The sequence below is a fragment of the Mesocricetus auratus genome, unplaced genomic scaffold, assembly GCF_017639785.1.
Source record: "Mesocricetus auratus isolate SY011 unplaced genomic scaffold, BCM_Maur_2.0 Super-Scaffold_4256, whole genome shotgun sequence".
In the NCBI taxonomy this organism is placed as follows: Eukaryota; Metazoa; Chordata; class Mammalia; order Rodentia; family Cricetidae; genus Mesocricetus; species Mesocricetus auratus.
In genome coordinates this window covers 12,135,874-12,151,036 of record NW_024429182.1, presented here as the reverse complement: position 1 = coordinate 12,151,036, position 15,163 = coordinate 12,135,874, and positions in this window count along the sequence as shown.

The window sequence follows — 15,163 nt, the reverse complement described above, 5'->3', positions numbered from 1 at the left end:
TTGACCAAGTATTTCTTCATATTTTCTTCCATATTCCCCTCTATATTTGTTTTGAAAATTAAGCGAATCCTTCCCTTTATTTTCCACATCGAAGCTCCTATTCCCAATTCTAATCATTATACTTTAATGACATGAAAGTATACAGAGCAGATGAATATATTATGCACATGCACCTAGATGACAATATATGTACATATGTACAGAGATACATACATACTTGATACATAGTTATTTTTATACTTTTTCTATAATAAGTATTTGCTAGTATATCAATAAACGGAAGTGTAAGATTTGCTTAATTTGCATATTATGGCACATAGAACTCTTAAGCCTACAGCCCCCTCTGCTGGGTGGATTTTCCCAGGCTTACTGTGTATATCTTTAACATAAGTCTGTTTCAACCTTTGCGGGCTCTTAATCTTGTGCTAATTAACTCAGAATCCCAAGTGCGTTCCAACTTATAGGATGTTGCATTGACTAAACATCTGAAATTTATGAACACTATTTCTCAATAAATTTTACCCTTACCAATTTTTAAGATTTGATGATGCATCTAAGACCACATTTACTATAAAGATATTGTTACTTATCCACCCCCCACATCTGATATCACTACATAATGAGACTGTTTAGGTCCAGAGCCTCGATAATTAACTATTAATCACAATCTGTTAGGTGAGGACCAAGGATACCATAACCGAATTACATTTCCTGGGGAGACTAAGTCTATTCACTTCAGATAAAGAAGACAATGATATGCCAATTTTTTCCCAATCTATCTTGGTGAACCATTGAGTTGAAATAGAGTTGCTTCCAGGAGTATTGTTGAGAGTTTTTGTGCAGAAACATAGGGGAGAGATCACACAGAGGAGCATGGGCAGGGGGTTGCTTATAGGTTGGGCAAGGAATTACTTATAGTACCATGGATTAGGGGTTACTTAGAGAAGAATGGGTTAAAGGTCACTTACAGAACTGTAAGAGGTGGGTGACTTACACAAATATAGGCAGTGTAAGGGCACCTACACCCCTCAAGAATACTCCCACCTCCAACATTTGTTAATGGTTTATATACCCTTAGGAATAGGAGATGTCTTATATCCCTGAAACTCAAGAGCCTTCCCCCAGTTTCATTAACGCTGCTGGGCCCATTTCTGTTAAGAGTCTTAGGCAGGTGATCACAGCTACTCTGATTTCAAGGGAGAAATGGTCATGCCATGCTCAGAGAATACAGTTCTATAATATTCTAGTAGGATCCATATTTCCAGTGGAAGCTCTGCCTGCATCATACCATTTTAGCAAACAATCTTCCATTGGAGGTCTCTGAATTTCAGCAGGTTCAATCTTGATGAGTTATGAGATCCAGGACACTACCTCATAACAGGTAGTGTTGTGATATTAGAAGAGCAGAAAAGTCAAAGGGGAATATTTTAAAGGGATAATTTTTGCTCTTTTGGGTAATATTAAGCTGAACATTTCTAAGTTGCACACATGTGTGTATTCTAACACACAGTTGCAAAATGACTTTAAAGCTAACTAGAAGGATGACACACACGTTTACGATGTTTAAAAGTCACATGATGTTAATTACGTTTTACAGATATTTATTAGCCAAAATGGTATCAATCCATCAGTCATCATCACAGTTGGTACTTATTGCTCTTTCATTAAAATTAACTAGTCTATTACCTTGTTGCATTGCAGCCACAGCCATGTTGAAATCAAGTCTGAGTACTAGAGGGCACATACAGAAAGGGTCCAGTCTGTGTGTAGTGTAAGGGATATTAGAGACAAGCATCTTGTTTCCTCTTTAGCTCCTTCCCTTATTTCTTCTGTTTGTCTTTCATTGCTTCCCTCTTTCAATGCCCCCCACTCTGTACGCTGTCTCTGTTTCTTTGACTAGTGTCTCTCTCTATCTTTGACTAGTACTTTGATCTCAGGGTGGATACTCCTTAAAATTCAGCAACATAAATATACATGTTCTTGAATTGTTATAAACTGGGAGGCATAGCTGAGTACACAGCATCACTTGTTAAAACTTCTGAATACGATGTAGCCGGGTTAGATTACACAAGCCATTAATTCCACCTACTGGGGAGGCTGAAGCAGGAAAGCTGCAGGTTTGGGATAGCCTGGATTAACCTGGGCACATGGGTGAAATCTAGTTTTAAAATATAGCATTATAAAAATGCTGTGTATGCAGATTAGTGGTGACAGAATGCTTACCTAGTGTGGGAACCCACAGAATTGACTCCATTTCATTTTGACTTAAGGTCAGAGATTTTTTTTGTTTTAGTTGCCGTTACTCCTTCAAGGTCAAACTGCAGAATGTTTGGCCAAAGGGGTGCTAATTTGTATCTTAGCTTGACAATGGGATGTAAAGAGAAGCCTTTCGCCAGGCGGTGGTGGCGCACGCCTTTAATCCCAGCACTTGGGAAGCAGAGGCAGGAGGATCTCTGTGAGTTCGAGGCCGGGCTGGACCGATAGCCTCCAAAACAATACAGAGAAACCCTGTCTCGAAAACCAAAAAAAAAAGAGAAGCCTTTCTGCCAGCCTGGTTCCAGATCTGCATCAGTCCCAAATAAACACACAGGAAGCTATATTAATTATGAAGCTGTTGGCCTTGCTTTTTCTTACTGGCTAACTCTGACTTAAGTATTTACCTCATAATTGTTAATCTAAGCATTCCTCTTACCAGAGTGGTTTCCGGGCTTCCTACCCCATGGTGGTTACATCTCGACTTTCTGTGTTTCTCCTACCCAGAGTCCTCCTGGATTCCTAGTCCCACCTATCTTGGTTCCCTATTGGCCAACAGTGCTTTATTGACATACACACAGGAATTCCCCCATCAATGGGATATCTGACCTAAAATGTGAATGCAACAGGATTCTTGGCATAGGATGTGGTCACTGCCTGCACTGCCTGAACAATACAATACTTAACTCAGGAGATAGTTACTTGATGTTTTATATGTTGAGAAGGTAATACGCTTACTTGTTCTTTGTATCTTGGTAAGGGAGTCTTTTACCATCTCTCCCTCGTTTGATGCGAGTATAAAAAGACTGTACACATTAAACATGGTGGTTCAGTACCCACTCAATTCTCTCCTGGCTCTATCTCTTGTTTCCTGACTATTCCTCTCCTAAATCCATACTCCTCCTCTCAGGTATGAACATGGGAAATGAAAACTCAGCATGCAAGAAGTACCAGGTTCAATCCTCTCTCTAACAAAACCAGCTAAATGAAACCGAAAGGCTAACAAACAGTCAAAAACCCCAACGGTGTACAAAGGGACCAACAGTCAACATATATGAAGCGGTGGTGTAGTCATCACTGAGGGCAAGCCATAAACTTTTTTTAGAAGTTGGGAACTACGGTTGAATGTATACTCAGTTAAGTCAGGTGTTCTGATGTAAGCCTTGTTCTGGATTAGATTCTCTTAAATTAAAGCCACATTGTTAGGCATACATAAATGCAGAAGTAGCCCACTGTCTTACATTTAAAACTGAAGCTCCTTCTAGAGGATACCAGCTTCCTCTGGTATTCATTGTTCTGCCTGACAAAAGCACCTTTCAAGAAGACATTGGGAGGTAATTGTCATGAACATTATAGAGATATGAGGGTGACAGTTACCTATCTGATGTTACTCACGTTTGCAATGTTTGAATCAAAAGGATTTGAATGTTTATACTAGAATCTTATATTTTCTTTGGGAATTTGTAGGCAATGTATATTGGAAGATCATGGATTCTAGTTGATCAGTTGTTCTTACTTTTCTTCCATTCTAATTGAATCCCTGTTGTGTAGACATATGTTAATAATTCATACACCCTAATCTGAATAATAGCTTTGTCCCTTGATAAAAACATGCTCTGGGGCAAACTATTTTGCCTATCTCTGGATTTCATATAGCTCGTTTGTGCAATTAGTAAGAACAAAGGAAGTCACATATAATATGTTTTATTTGACCCCTAATGCTAAGTCTTCCACAACAGTGGACAAACATTTGCTTTTCATCTTTTCTTTGCAACCAAACTAGAACCCTGCCACAATTATCCATTCATCCCTCCACATCCAGATACCAACCTGAAACTTATCTTATATGAATTGCTCCAAAGACAAATAAACAAAAAAAGAAATGTCAAGTGATTACATGAAGTTTTATAATTCAAATCAACGTATTATGAGACTGTGTCTTTAATGGTACCTATCGTGCAATTTATAAGGGATATTATAGGGAGAAAATATTAGATGGGGTTGGAGACATGGCTCAGTGGTTAAGAGTACTTGATGCTTGTCCAGAGGACCAGAGTACAATTCCCAGCACCCAAGTAGGGCAGCTTGTAACTTTCTGTAACTCCTTCTACAGTGGATTCTATACATACTTCTGGCTTCTGAGGGTACCTACCTTGCAGTAGGCACATTAAAGGAAAAGTAGTTGAGAATTCCAAAATAGATGAAGGGATAAGGAGATTAAAATAAGGAAAGTCCTAAGCTGGCAATAAGGAGGGTACTGTGAGGCAGAACAGAGCTATATAAGGCCACCAAAGTCACAATTAGCCTTCGAGGTGGGTGACAGGGAGCAGGACTTCTCAGGTAGTGCTTACTATTTTGTTTTATGTTTACACATGCATATGTATGTGCACGTTAACACACTGTGGCCACATGTGTGTATTGTGAGGGTGCACGTGAATACTGTGTGCTGTCTGACTCAAGGGGTCTTGGTTCCTCCTTCGTTCAGGCAGGCTCTATCAACTGAGTCCAGAACTCACTGATGCAACTCTTTCAGCTAGCTGCCTCGCTCTGGGTGCTCTTTTCTCTGCCTTTTTTCCTTTCAAGTGCTGGAATCACAGGTGGGCCACCACCCCTTCCCAGCGTTTACACAGGTGCTGGAGAGCTAAACTCTTCACAGTTGTATGGGAAGCCACCTCCCCAGCTGGGAACTTATCACTAGAGGCCAGGACTTTGCAGCTGAGGAGACCTGAGGGAAAGAAAAAGGAAGAACATCTCCTTCTGCTTGCCCAGCCTGTTCTCACGACTGGCTTCCAGGCACTTCCCATTCAGGATGTACGACCAAGTGACAGGGGTAGTCACACATTCCATTTTAGGAGCACATTTTAGCAGCACAGCCTCCAGTTGCTTTGATCCAGTATTTTTCTGCTCCTATTTATCTTTTTCCTTGAGCAACTCAGCCAACTCACAGTGATGAAGGCTTCCCTTCGAGAAGGCCAGGAGGCAGGCAGTTCCACAAGCTTGCTCTTTCAGTAGACTTATGTTAGCGATGATGTGACATTTTCTCTGCTTTCAGGCCCAAATTAAGGCTAGGCATCTTATCAGTGCATTTTCAAAATCATGCCATTTTTATTTTTCTTCCACTAAACATACAATATATCATTTTGAGAAGACATCCATCTCTAGCTTCCTGATTGTTTTCTCATGCCATGGGCAGTGCATCAAGAAATGATCAGCAATTTATAATGTAGATAATAAAGTCACCAGAATTTCTGTTTTCTAATCTTTGGTATGTCAAAGTAAAGGTAACACAAAATATGTCTGTTAATGATTGCAAGATTTGCTCGGCTTGTAGATTACAGTTCACCCAATGGCCCATTCAGTAGGTTTCCCAGGGTCTGCTATTATGTTAAGATTTGGTAGGAGATGATCTGTAATGTTGCTGTGTAATTTAGCCCAAGTGAAATCAGAATGGGAGATGATTAATTTCCAAGAGTTGTCTAATTAATTATTGTGGTTTTTTTTAATTTGGCAATAATAGCCATGGTGCTTGAGCCAAATTACTGCAAGAGCCTACATGGTACATGCAGCAAACATTAACTAGGATAGGAATGTGTCTGGCATCACCCAGGCTATTCATGGAGACTTGAACTATTTCTTGATTCTCAGAGATTCCCACTCTCATGCTGAGGGCATTTTCTCAAGCTTCCTGAACCTATTCAGTGGCTCCTGTGTGGAAGCAGCACCAGATAGTCTGGTGTCCTCTGTAACAGGATGACAGACAGACCTGTGACTCAGAGTTCAGAATCTATTTAGTGTAAGGACCAGGCCTTCTGAGGGACTCCCAGATCCAAAGCAGTTAATTAGTTAAGATTTTTGCTGGATGAGATCATTCTCCAAATAGTCAATAAACTTGCTGCCAGAATTTGGAAGTGGTAATTGAGAACAATTCACAGAAATGCATTTGATGTTCTGAGATTTGGGTTTGAATTTTCTTTATTAATTCAGATTCATGGTTGGTCAAAGGAAATTAGAAAAAATATTATGCTGCCTTCACCATAATGTATATACAACATTCATTTATGCTTGCCTGGTCTTTGCTCCTCCCAGATTTTCCTCGAGAATGTACAGCGTTTGAAAATAGATGTGTGTACCATAGTCAGTGTCATGATTTACATATATATATATGTATAATATATATATATATATATATGTAATTCTAGGCCAGAAAACCCTCTACTGACTAAATTCCCTTAGTGAAAACACAAGACATCAAGTGCGATTTACAGACTCAGCCAGGATCTTGTGCTCTGTTTACTTTTCTTTTCATTTGACAGATGTACATTAAGGTACCAGGACAAAGGAGAGGGTGGGTTAAGAGGGGTGACTTTTCACTCACAGGTGTATTTGAGAGAGACCTTGGAATAAATAGAATGGAGAGCAGATCAGGTTTCTGGCTTTGAAGAAATGGCAATCCAGGGAAGTATACAAGGATGTGGACAAGGAATTGGTGCATACGCTAATTATTGCAACAGACGTGTGCCTGTAGTTATGAATAGAGAGCTAAGTGTCCAGAAGCTTTGTGGAGGTACTTAGAGGATGTGATGTCTGGTCAGAAACTATGCTGGTGTAGGTGAGAATTTCCAGACCAGAAGTGAAATAGGCAGACAGAGGCACTTAAGGTCTAATGTACAGTCTTATACATTACACCATGCCGAATGAATGAATGAATGAATATCCGCTCTGCATAGCACATTAACTTCCCAATGAGCCTCTGCTGCATACACACAGCCATTAGAGAATTCTTTTCAGGGTGTTTCCCTCTTACAGCCATTTGGGGATGTGAGAAATTACATTCAACAGCCTGGAAAACTACCCCCAGAGCTTCCATTAGCATCCGTGTCTCATCTCCTTGTACTGGTGAATATCTCGATTCGGATCTCCAATCACTCTGCCCCACTTTTAATGCTGGCTAATAAAACCCAAGTACTCATTAGAAAATAAAAATATTTGCCTGGCACACCACCCATAAACAAAGCTATTGGAATGGTGCATCATTTTTATAACTATATGCACATGAATAGAATGAGATAACAAATGTACTTTATCCCCCAAATAAAGATGCACCAGTAGTTGATCAGCGGAGGTGTGGGGAGCAACCTCTCGTAGGAAGCCTTCCTCACCACAGTGCTGTGGACACGACCTGCTGATGCAGTCGGTATTATTTCTCTGTCTTTACTATATATTGGACTTGCACAGTTTTAGATAACTTCTGACGAATTGTGTGTAATAATTAGCTTGTACTGCCAAGTTGACAGGATTTAAAATCACCCAGCAGACTAATGCAAGGGATGCCTGTGAAGGATTTCTGGACTGGATTAACTGAGATGGGGACACCCATTCTGAATATGGATGGCAGAGTTTCCTGGGCTGAGATCACTGAGTACAGACAAAGCCTGCGAAGAAACAGTTCATCTTCCTTGCTCTACTCGCTGACTCTGAATGCAAGGTGATCAGCTACTTCACGCTCATGTCATCGTGCCTTCCTTGCTGTGATAGACTGTGCCCTGGTATTGCAGATGGAAACACAAGCTTCTTATCTTCACTTGCCTTGAGTTCTTTCTTCGCAGCACTGAGAATAGTCACAAAAGCACAGTTGTCACTGTGTCCAGCACCCCAAAGTAGGTCTATGAGGTAGTGGTTCTTTTCTAGTGTATGGAGTCTGCTGAGGTAGTTGGTCTCCTACCTGGTTCTTTTCTAGTGTATGGAGTCTGCTTTCTCTTGCTCCTAGAACTCAAGTGCCCATTGAAGAATATAAAAAAGAAAAAATTATTAGTTCATTTTGGGCTTTAATTCAAATGCAAAGCCTATAGCTAATCTATGTTCATCACATTATCAGGCTTCTAAGCATTCTGATTTAGCAAGGGTGTGAGACTTTTCATGATAGGTCCTCCTCTCTACAGCTTCTGCTCCTGCCATTGAATGCCAATTAGCATTCCCGAATAAGCTTAATAGTTAAAATCCTGCTCTTGTCAATGTTGTTCCTGTCTTGGAAACACTTACTTGTTCCTAAAAACCATGAATTCTAGTCAGAGGGCAAAGGTGGCAGCTGCTTCTTCAAGAGCATCCTTCTTGCAGCCAACATGAATGCCACATGTGGGCAGAGGGAGAATTTGACTTCAAATCCTCCTGGCATAGAAGAGATGCCATCTAAGTATTTGTAGAGTGAATAATCCATGCTATACTTTGCCCAAAGATGGCAAGACTGCTCTTGTGGAAACAAACGAACAAATAAACAAACAAACAAACAAAAAAAAACCAAACCAAGCTTGTGCTTGTTGGCTGCAGTTAGATCTCATTCAGAAACATACATGTTAGATGGAGTTCCCCCAGGCACCCACTGATTTATTCCCAGCTCCTGATTTATTAAGTTTACACTGATTCAGACAGCTGAGTTTGGCTTTCCACCCTCAGCAGATTGCTGAGGTCCAGAAGGACCGCATCAAACATGCTGTCTACTTTCTACTGCTGTCCTTACATCTCTACTCTTATTCATCCTAGTGAGATGGATTGTTATCACTTTGAAAATGATGAGTGAAGGAGCAGAGTCTCCACATGATATACAGAGGTTGTCCCCCACAATATAAACAACAACAAACACAAAAGCAAAGCTGTGTTTTCTCAAGATCAGGTGCTCACTGAGTAAATTCTCCAACAGGCAGCAGAGCAGCCGTCCTCCTGCAACTAACCCATTCTAGGTCAGTCTGTCTCACAAGCTGTGAAACAAGGAAGAAGGGAAAGAATGCGACCCGGGGCAAAAATAAAGGAGACTTCTGGGAGATCACATGTGGCAGGGATGGGCTGCAATCTGAGGCGAGTCTGGGATCACTAAGGAAAATTAGGCTAAGACTAGTTATAAACTGTTGACACATGATGAGCCCAGAGTGTCAACAAAGAAAGGGTGCAGCACAGGATCCCTGAAGCAGTGACCAGAATCAGAGAGCGCAAGTGCAAGATGAGAAGTGTGCACCTCACCTAAGACATGCCAGATGCCACCCTGGTGTGCTCTCTGAGTCCTGCACTTTGTGTGAGATGGACTCTGATTTGTAGATGTGAATCATCAGAGGATTGTGACTCTGGAGTTCAATTTTGGGTGATTTTTCTTCAAGACTGAGTTCCTTGCAGCAGCATTTCTCCCTGGTGGCTCCAGGAAGCTAGGGCCTTCACTGACGTCATCAGCAGATGTCCTTTATTGAGACGTCACCTTATCAGTTGAAGGTGCTGCTCAGTGCTGAGGGGTATCAACCTTTCCAATGCTGCCACCTTTATTACAGTTCCTCATGTTGTGCTGACCCCAACCATGGAGTTATTTTTCTTGATATTTTATAACTGTAATCTTGCTACTGTTATGGATCATAATGTAATTATTTTTTGGAGATGAAGGTTTGCCAAAAGGGTTGAGATCCATACGTGGAAACCATTTATCTGCATGCAACCCATGGTGTCCTTCTGTCTGTGTTCCTGTGAAACTCGGAGATGACATTGGCAGTCCTGGTCTGAGGTCAAATCTGTATTTTAAGCTCGATTTTCAAGAAAGATTGTTTTATTCATTCTAAAGTTATAGACAGGAAAATGCTTAGGACTCCACACTGAAATTCTAGCTCCAGCATTCTCTAAATTGCTGTGTGCTGATTTTGGTGGACCTGAAAAGTGCATATATTTTGAAATATGATCACAAATGTAAGGTGTTGTGTGAAATATGATTACACACATAATATTACCCCAGTAGATCTCTGTGGCGGTTTAACTATCAGAGAATTTCATGCCATATATATAATTGTATCAACATGAATCAATACCTTAAGTTCCAAGCTGATATTTCAATTACTGTAACTACCAGCTGCTAATTGAAATGCTTTTTACAGAGTCTGTCCTCCCTTGGGACAGACCATGTTGCCCATGTGAGAGCAACCAAGGAATACAAATAAATTGAGCATGAACAATTAGACCATCCGGCTTTGGGTGATCTAAGAGAGACATGAAATACTCTTTGAATCTGGGGCCCAAGCATGACTCTAGTTTGCTGTATCACTTAAGACTGTGAAGAGTGGAAGACGAGATTTTAAAAGACCTGAAACAATTTTGAAGCATCTGATGTTTTCAAATGGTAATGAAGAGTTTAGCCAAGTTGCTTTCCAAAGCTATTATCTGTCTCTGATGTTACTCAGAGGGCTTGCCATTTGAAGCTGCTTTCTTCAGGCTGAGGGGATCTAGTTTTGAATGGCAACATGAAAGATGCTGAGCTCCCTTCTCTACTGAGAGAGACCTTATATTACTTTCCAATGTATGCAAGTGGTTCTAGCCAGAGGACTTGTGGGATTAAATATGTTTGGGGAAGGAAAAAACAAAAGATTTCCTCTTTCCTCACTTTGGCTTTAGTCTGAGGCTGCTTTGCTATCCTTTAGGGAGGAGATAAAATCAGAGTGGCTAAATAACAGAGCTCCAGAGAACAAAGAAATACATCTGTCAGTTTCCATTGATCTGCCGAAGCAAAACAAATCAGAGATACTTCACTAATAACTAAATGTGTAATGGCTCTTTTTTTCTTCACTCATTACTACTGAGTCAACATTTTATGGCAGGTCATGAACAACTGTGTGTTTACAACATAATCTAGGATTGTATGAAGGTGGGAGTAGTGTAGAGGAGTTATATCGTATCAATTATAATTAACACAATGATAAACACCATGATTTGTCTTTACTCTTCCTGCAGTCCTAGAGCAAAGCAAACCCAGGGAAACTGTTCACCAAGCAGCTAACAAAAGGTAGGCTGATGACCGTGTTGGCATCATACAGGGTTGCTCAGACTTTACTATGAAGAGGGACCACCTGTTGGTATTTTTGGGTGACTGGGTCTCTTATAGTTCTGATTGAATAATGGGGCTAGTGAATCCGTATGTCTATTGGGTTCCTGATGGGGAAGTCCTGTGTATATGTCAATAAAGCACTGTTGGCCAATAGGGAAGCAAGATAGGTGGGACTAGGAGTCGAGGAGGACTCTGGGTAGGAGAAACACAGGAAGTCACAATGTAGTTGCGATAGGGATAAGAAGTTCGGAACTATTCTCCGGTAAGAGAAATACTTAGATTAACAATTATGGGGTAAATACTTAAGTCGTGGCTACCCAGTAAGAAACAAGCAAGATCAACAGCTTCATAATTAATATAGCCTCCTGTGTGTTTATTTGGGACTGATGCGGCTCTGGAACCAGGCTGGCGGGAAGGCTTCCCTTTACATGTTCCTTTTTGGATAATTTTGGATAATTCTGATTGGATAATGGGGCAGGTGAATTTATATTTCTAATGTCCAGGTGAGGTTGATCTGGCCTGTGGGCCACTCAGAGAAATATGGAATGATTTACAGCTCTGCCTTTAGGAATGGGGCCTACTTTGGTAAAACAGACTGAATTAAGGTGGGTCCTCCACTTTAAGGTGGCTCAATTTTATTTTTTCCTCTATATTCTGTTCACAAAACTCACCTACAAGATAGATGCGATTTGCAAACCACTAGCTTGATACACAAGACCTTGTTATGAATAGTACAAGGAGTAAAAGAGGATTATTTCATTAATCTGGGTAAAATCGATTATCAAATAATAAAATCAAAAATCCCAAAATAACAGTCTTATACTTTGAATGTCTAAATGTTTTCTCTTTAAACTTCAGGTGTGACAGGATAGCACATTCTTTTGTCCAGAGCAAGAACATCATTGTTCATGCAATTTAAAAACAAAGGAATTGGACATTTTCTGTTTATATCTCAATTAATTATCTTCAGCTGAAACCCAGGCTCATTATGGGCACGACTGCATCTTTGGGGGGGCAGAGTTGGTAAATAAGGATTTATTTCTTTTTCCTTCTTTTTTTTTTCTGCTGACAGCAAAGCCAATTAGTGTATCTTGGTTGGATCAGGACACTGAGCAGAAACCAGAGTGGCATTCAGAAAGGATTTCTTTTCAAGCTCTCTGTCTTTAGGAAGTCTCTGAGCAGTGACCTTCTATTTGGGATGCAGCTTTCAGCTGGTGTATCCAGCATTAAAGGTGACAGGGAAAATAAAAGTCTTCCTTCCAAAGATTGTGTGTGCCTTTGGCAAAGGTTATAGATGCGATGTCTTTGAACATCCTTCTTCATGATGGCTCTGTCACTGGAAATGGGCAGAGAAAATGGCAAATCTGCAGCAAGCTAAAGCTGCTTCCAGGGTAATGATTGTCAAATCCTTTACCTCTTGAATGTAGAACAAGTGTGGATTTTATATTTACATCTAAATATCTGGTTTGCTTACCATTCTGTTCCTTTCCCCTCTTGCCCTGTCAGATCTTCCTAGGCATAGATTAGAGAGAGAGAGAGAGAGAGAGAGAGAGAGAGAGAGAGAGAGAGAGAGAAAGAGAGAGAGGTGTATTTAAATAAAAAGAAGAAAGGATAAGCAAGTCTAACTCTAAATAGTTTAATCTTACTCTAAGCCAGTGCTAGTGACTTTTAAGATTAGAGAGAAGTCATTAACTCTTGTTTGCCCTGTATTCTTTCCCTGGTTCACCTTGACTTTTAAGGGGGGTTAACAGAAGGCAGAAGTGTAACTTGTGCTCTTTCCAGTCCGCTGCTACAACCTGGGGGCGGGTGGTGGTGGTGGTGGTGGTAGATCTAGATGCTCTTAACATGGTGGAGTTACAGATTATTTTCATCACATTCAGGAATTATGTAATCACTGTCCAGAGTGCTTTGGATAATGAAGACAGTGACAAGATAAACTTAAAATAAGTTCACATTAGCTTTTCTTCAAACTGTTTTCTGTCCTCCAGCACAGGTCAACTCAAATGTTTGAATCGCTAGCAAGGTTCCTGCTGTCTACTCCTCAGAACCCTATGTATTCGAGCCATGCCTTCTTTTGGAAGAATTCTATGGTTATCTAAGTTGACCTGCTTTAGGGTCCCATTGTCAATGAAGCAAACTTTGGAGTGAGACCCCCATGTGTGCCACTCCTGGCACTCCTGATAAACTGGCAATGAGTGGTATGTCTTTAAATCATTTGCCATATCCATCGCCACATTTCAATGCTTTGTTGCCAACTTGGAATTAGAACTACCCCTGTCTACCCTGTTCTCCTTGTAGCAGAAGGATAATTGAATTAATTATCCTTAACAATATCTTAAGCAATATGACTGTGAGTCTTTTCTCTGCATGGTTCTAAGGAAGACTTTTCTAGGACTATGATATTGAACCGTGGATTAGATGACAGGACATTACTCTGGTGGAAAGTGCAGAATGACATGTGGGCAGATGTCAATGTTGAGCAATGTCCTCAGGTGCTTAGGGGACCACTCATATAGTTGATGAAGACAGTGGCCACTGTTGGTTGTCTTTATCAGTGATAGTTTGTATTTTTAGATCCTGCAGAGTGAGTGCATACAACCACCCATTGCGGCATCAGAGGTAACTGATGCCTGTGTGCAGTTTTTCTGATGTTGCAGCCCCACTGGAGGTTGATTTTTTCTTTCCCTTCCGCAGAAAGCATCCTGCTGCAATATAGGCCTTGAATTACTTCTTAATGCATGAGTGCTATTTGGCCTACACTTGCTTATCCCAAAGATACATAGTCTTGTGTAAACAAGCTTGTCTTACTGCTATCCTTTCAGATCTAATAGTGGCTGAATCAGCCTCTGCAGTTAGACTGACTTGGTTCAAATGTTATCTTGCCTCATTAATAGCTGTGTGACTTACAGTAAGTAAACAAGTTCCTATGCTTGGGTTTTTAACACCTAAAAGCAAGGTAATACAAAGTCTGTAACAGCTATGGAATCAGAGGTTTCCTATAAAGAATATAAAAAAATCTTGTGTAGAGTCTTCAACAACATCTTTCTAGCTTTCAAAAGTTTATTGTAGTCAAATCCTTTACAGTGGAAAGGTCTTACATGTGAAACAGCCTACATTTTTTAAGAACATTTGGCCTCTTCTTGTAAGTTGGTGGATCAAGTTGGAAATAAAATATAACTAAGCCATGATGTTTCTCTTTTATCTTGAAGAGCTTACCATTTACTGTGGAGGATCTGACTGGAATATTAAAATGCAAAATATAAAGCAGAAAATGTCAACTGCTTTAAATTGGGCAAGTGTCAAAGAAACATTCAAGAAAGGTCAATATAGGACCTTGCTCTCAACCAGGGGAAAGTTCTGAGTTACTGCAAGACAGTAATGTAGATAGAGGAGAGAGAGTTGCCTAGCAGAGAGGAATAGAAGGGGAAAAAACAAAGGGACACACATCCTAACTCTAGGATATGCATGTATAAGGAATAAGTGCTACCTTTTGTTACAATATACCAATCAGAGAGATTTAACAATTGAAATCACCTGCTTAAGGACAAGAAAATTGTGAAGACGTTTTTGCTGCTGTTGACTTTCTACAACTTAATAGTCAAAATGAATAACTTAGTAGATCTGAGATCTTGTTTTTTTCCTTATCCTTGTTTCCAGTGATCAATTATATCCTTCATTGTTCTGCAATGAATTCCATATTAAGAATAAAATGCTTCTCTGAAGGTATACTGAATGATAAAATGAACAAATAGCTAGGGATTGAGATTAATCCTTTGATGAAGAGATATCCAGCAGAAGGACAGCATGGAGAAAAGAGAAGATAGTATATTGTAAACCAGCCTTAGCAAAAACTTCACTATTGAAAAACTGTGTGGTTTAAAATTTCTGCTAACGAAAAATGTGTAAGAATTAAGAAAATAAGGCCTGTGAAAATCTTTACTCATTGTAAGTATAAAAGGCATCAATTAAGATTCAAATTATTCTCGGCATAAAGTGGTTATTCAAGGGGCATTGGCTATAGATTTATTATCATCACAAAGTATGAGTATTGTTTTATATAAGTTC